Source organism: Nicotiana tomentosiformis, chromosome 9 (assembly GCF_000390325.3).
Source record: "Nicotiana tomentosiformis chromosome 9, ASM39032v3, whole genome shotgun sequence".
Taxonomy (NCBI): Eukaryota; Viridiplantae; Streptophyta; class Magnoliopsida; order Solanales; family Solanaceae; genus Nicotiana; species Nicotiana tomentosiformis.
In genome coordinates, this window is record NC_090820.1 from 97317664 (window position 1) to 97323860 (window position 6197).

At 31.6% G+C, this 6197-nt stretch overlaps 1 pseudogene; it reads left to right on the forward strand.

Annotated features, from left to right (window-relative positions):
* Positions 1 to 2256: 2256 nt before the first annotated feature.
* On the forward strand, positions 2257 to 5333 carry LOC104107660 (trans-cinnamate:CoA ligase, peroxisomal-like; annotated as a pseudogene).
* Positions 5334 to 6197: the final 864 nt, after the last annotated feature.

The following is a 6197-nucleotide window of genomic DNA, read 5'->3' on the forward strand; positions in this document are numbered from 1 at the left end:
AATCCGAACTAAAATTCAAATAGACCAAACAGATTAAATTTATACCCTATTTAGACAATGTAAATTGTAATATGACTACGTTCAAAAAATTTGGCACCCGGAACCTCTAAATCCTGGATCCGCCTCTAGCTGAGGGTCTATCAGAAACAGTCTCTTTACCTCTTAAGGGTAGGACTAAGGTCTGTAGCAGTCTCGAAATTTATAGATAAACGAGAATAATAACTTTGATTATCATATTTCTGGACAAGAAAGAGTCTTAGTCTATTGGTTTGTTGAGTCTATGTTCAATTCTACTTCATCACAATTTTTAACCACAAATGCTCTCTCAAATATTTGCAAAACAAATGAGCCAGTTGAGGTTCAAACCTCTAAGAGCAAAATAACATACATAGCCAATATAACAAGAGACAATTTATGTGAAGTGATGTCATTTTTTTTCTATTTATCCATTTCCTCACTGTATTAATACATATATATTTAGTAAAAAAAATTCGACGAAGCGGTGTCACGTGACACCGCTTCGTTAAGCATGCATCTGCCCTTGAAGGTATGCGTACACACTATCCTCCCCAAATTTTACTTGTGGGACTCCACTAAGTTTTTTATTGTTGTTGTCGATGATGAAAAGTATTAATTAGGACGATAATTTGGCATACACGTTTGTTACTTATTAGACACATCTTAATTAGGTATATATTCGAAAAAATGATCTAATTTTAGGTATACTAAAGTTTTCAGAAGGGTAGGCTAGTGCAATTAAAGTACGTGACATTGCACTGTACTGTATAGTTGGTTTCTGTCACCTTTTATTCAGTCACAGCCAAAAATATACACCTTTATATAATACAACAAGGAATGTGATGGAAGAGATATAGTACAACTGATAGATCACTTATAGAGTCGATCACTAAATGAAATTCTCCCAATAAAAAACGGAGAACAGAATAACAATGTAAAGTTTTTACATTATATATTAATTATGATAGCGGTTAATTGTCATTTTTATAAGGTATCAGGTCATCTATTAATTATTATCGTAAAAAGTTATTTATAATATCTTATGAGGATTGTATATATATTGTTTTACACTTGCATAGAACTTAAGAGTCTTTCATTTTATATTTAGGATTCTGAAATACATCCAATTTTATAAAGCACGTAGCATCTTCTTCAAAAAAGTACAATTTATATAAAAAATTTCAGTCACACAGGCATGACTTCTCTTTATCTCGATGTTATAACTTTCTTATGTTAAATTACTTAATTAAATAGAGATGAGAGATGAACTCAGAATATATGAACACTCACTTTAGCTTATTTATCAATTTTTATACTAGCTGATTAGATCGTCGCTCCTTTATAATCTATAGTTTTATGATTATTTCGAAAGAAGGAATTTAATCCCAATATTGATTGAAAAAAGTTTAAAGTCGGCATTATTTTTGTTTCTTTGGTAGGTAAGCCACATGCACCAGGGTGTAATTAAAATGGTTAATTACATGTTTAAACCTAACTAGATTCATCATCATACGAGTTCTATAAAACATAATTGTGAGTGCATACTGCTTATGTTTTGGCGGCTTAACATTGTTGTTATATGATCAACAATTTGTTTTTCCATTTTCTCTTTTTATTAAAATAAGATTTTAATTTCTATATATTGACAATATAAGAGAATTTTACAGTATCAAGTCATTAAAAAGATTGTTATAAATGTTAGCTCGGATTAATAATCTGAAAATATAAGACAAGTTTTCTACTACAATATATATATTAACAATGTAAAAATTCTTTAGGAACAGGTGAAACAAGGTTAGGGTAGTATAGTGGCATTCTATGAGACATCCACCTTACCCAAATGACCGGCTACGTGAATTTTAATTGTTGGGTCCACGGCCACGTTGGAGTACCATTAAAAATAGGGCCGGATTTAAATATTTGCTAACAATATAGGTATATATGTCCCAAAAGTATAACATACGTCAAATATATTAATATTTACACATAAAAGGGTAAATCTAACCCTACTAATTTTGATTTTTTTTTTTACTTTTAGCTTGCACCGGAAACTATTTATATTAGGTAGTAAAAAAATATATAAAATTTATATAATTTTTATATTTATATATATATACAAAAAAATATATATATTTTGATTATTATTTTAAAAGCGGTTATACATTGTCATTTTCTTTATCAATTTCCACCTAAACAACGTCCATTTAGGGACCCATATATAGTCCTGACCCTCCATTGCATTTCCCTATGTAAACTAACCCTTTCAGCTGCATCTTTCGCACAAACTCCTAAACCTTTCTGCAAACAAATTTAAGAGCCTATACTTCTTGAAAAAACACAAATTCAACTCTAAGACTATGGATAGATTACCTAAATGTGGAGCAAATTTTGTGTCTCTAACTCCACTTACCTTCTTAACAAGGGCTTCCAAATGTTATGCCGATAGGACCTCCATCATCTATGGTGGTGTTCGTTTCACATGGAGCCAAACTTACGAGCGTTGTTGTTGCCTCGCTTCCTCTCTCCGATCCCTAAACATGGTCAAGAACGACGTGGTAAGTATATAAACAAAATTAACCTTTCAAAGTAATAGTTTGAAATAATATACATTGACATGATGATCAGCAGTGGCGAAGATAGAATTTTTATTAAAGGGAGTCAAAATATAAAGACCGGCTTTGGTTGGTCAAAAAACTAACCGAAAAACCAATCGAAGTTGGTCGGTTTTTTAATATACTTTCTGTATTTTTTTACGAAACTAACCGATTTCAGTCAGTTTTACGAAAATATTTTTGCGTTCCGTGAAATTTATTTTTCAAGAAACCGACCAATTTCGGTGATTTTTTATTTAAAATAAATTAAAATTACTATTCAAAAAACCGACCGAGGCCTGTCATTTTAAAAACCGATCGATTTCAGTCGGTAATTTTAATTATTTCTTTTTAAAAAAAATACCGAAATCGGTCGGTTATTTTCGCGTAAAAATACAAGTAAAGAGTTTAAATAAAATAAAAAAGTGTTAAACCAAAAAAGCATCAATGGTCTAGGAGTAGAATTTGTATCATGCCACGGTACAAATATTGGTTTGAATTCCAATAGTGCATTTTTTAATTACATAATTTTAAAAAAGATCTTTTCGATAATTATTTTTGGGTCAATTGTGGAATTTAATTTCGGTCGGTTGGCTCTACCGACCGCACAATTACTGATCGCCACGAATCATCGGCTTTTGGTCAGGTTTTTTCAATTACCGACTAAAGATCAGTCGTTTTTGACAGTCGATTTTTGCCCTATATATAGTAGTGTTAATTATCATCTTTACGAGGTTATTAATTAGTGTTTATTATAGAAATTTACATGCAGTTACATCATAAGTGATCTGATTCTATAAGTATTTTTTAGAGACATAAAACTCAAAACTCTCATGAGTATGAGATATGTATATGTTTGTGACAATTTTCAAAGCAACAAGTTAGCACTTTTAACATGCATGATTACCGTTTACTCAAGTACTCAACAAAATAACACATGCAACACAAGAAAATGAACAAGATATCCATATATATATATATAGCGATTACATCAACAAAATTATGTGTTAATTAGTTATCTTTGCTTATACAGGTTTCAGTGTTGGCTCCAAATATCCCAGCAATATATGAAATGCATTTTGCTGTGCCAATGGCAGGGGCTGTGTTGAATGCCATCAATACAAGGCTAGACGCTAAAAACATTGCAGTCATTCTCAAACACTCTGAAGCCAAAGTATTTCTTGTTAATTATGAATACATTGAAATTACTAAAAAGGCCCTCGAACTTCTACGGTCCGACTTTGAGAGGTCCAAAACTTCTAAAATGCCAATGCCTCTCATCGTTGTCATTGACGATATCAACTCCCCTGAATCCGGGTAGGCGAGCTCGAGTACCAGCAGTTGGTGTTCCAAGGAAATCCAAGTTACACCCCTGAAGAAATTACCGATGAATGGGATCCAATTACCTTGAGTTATACATCAGGTACTGTTGAAATATACGATCATTTTATCTAAAAGTTTAAATTATTAAAAAAAAAATACTTTTATTTACTTAATTATGTTTTCAACCGGTACGACTTCGGAGCCTAAGGGAGTTGTATGCAATCATAGAGGAGCATACTTGAGCACTTTGAGTGTAATATTAGGCTGGGAAATGGGTACTGAGCCTGTCTTTTTATGGTCCTTGCCAATGTTTCATTGCAATGGATGGACTTTCCCTTGGGGCATAGCTGCAAGAGGTGGGACTAATATTTGCTTTCGCAACACTACTGCTCAAGAAATGTACACAAACATAGTGTCACATAACGTTACACATATGTGTTGTGCACCTGTTGTTTTCAACATCCTTCTTGAAGCAAAACCACACGAGTACAGACCCATAACAACCCGAGTCCAAATTCTAACAGGTGGCCTGCATCAATTTTTGAAAACATTGAACGACTCGGGTTCCATGTGGTTCATTCTTATGGACTCACAGAAGCCACTGGACCAGCCCTTGTATGTGAATGGCAACAAAAATGGAACAAATTGCCTAGTGAAAATAAATCCAAGTTGAAAGCAAGACAAGGAGTTGGAATTTTAACACTAGCCGATTTTGATGTGAAAAATTACAAGAATATGCAAAGTGTGCCACGAGATGGAAAATCAATAGGGGAAATATGTTTAGAGGGAGTAGTATTATGAAAGGGTATTTCAAGAATGACAAAGCGAATTCGGAAGTGTTTAAAAATGGTTGGTTTTTTACTGGAGATGTTGGAGTAATTCACTCAGATGGGTATTTGGAAATTAAAGATAGAAGCAAAGATGTGATAATTTCTGGTGGAGAAAATATTAGTAGTATTGAAGTTGAAAATGCAATTATGAGACATCCAAATGTAGTAGAACTTTCTGTTGTGGCCATGCCATATTTCAAATGGGGTGAAAGTCCATGTGCATTTGTTATATTGAGCAAAAATTCAGAAATTAAAGAAGTTGATATTATTGCTCATTGTAAATCCAATTTGCCAGGATTTATGGTACCAAAAAAGGTGAAATTTGTGGAAGAATTGCCTAAGACTGCAGCTGGAAAAGTTCAGAAACACAATTTGAGAGCAATATCTAAGACTTTTGTTATTTCAGAAAAGTCAAATCAAACAGGCAAAAATACTATGTCTTGTCTATAAAGTATAATTATCAGAGATTCTTGATGCGGTGACGTTGTTGGATTGTAATAAAAGATATTAAGGGATCATTTGATTCTAATACAAGTTATATATAAATTATAATATGAGGATTATTTATGTATGAATTAGTAATATATGGATTATTTCCTTGTTGGGTGTTTGATTCATTGTACTAAAATCAGATATACAAAGTATTATTTAAATATTTATTTATTTTTTAAACTAAAAAGCAATGAGTTTACAATTATACTCTTGGATACTTCACCTTCATTGGCTTCTAGAAAATACACAAACATAATTTTGTCCTTTTTCTTCTCTGTCCATGTATAAGTTATATATTATTAGTTATTCCATGTTATTGGTGATATAAGATAATACACTCATTGGTAAATTAATTTATACAATGATTAGTTATTTTAGATTTAAAATCTAAATCAAATATTAAATAAAGTTGTACAAAATTATATACCATAATTATTTTCCTCATACATCATACCAAACGACCCTTTAAGTAGGGAGACTCATGATTTCTTTTAAGGGACTTTTTCGTATATATACGAGATTTTAAACTTATTTATACGGTTTATCTAAGTTTTCCTATTTACAAAAAGTAACTAATTTTTTTTACAAAATATATACCAATCCGGTCAAAATCTATAATTTATCTACAACTTAAATATAAATTTTTATACAAAATATAGTAAAAAACTACAATTTAAATAAAATTTATATACAATTTGTAAATAATTATGTTAGTTGTATATATTTTGTATGTCGTTTCTACACCCGACATATAAAATGTATATAATTTGTTTATGACTTCTTCTTCGAGTTTCAATCTGAAATAGTCTTGGATAACCAAACTGTGCAGCATATAACTAACATTGGAATTGTGCATCAGAATGGTAGATCACAAGATGCAAAAAAGGGCAGTCCGGTAAACGAAGCATCTCGTGTTCACGTAGGGTCCGGGAAAGGGCTACAT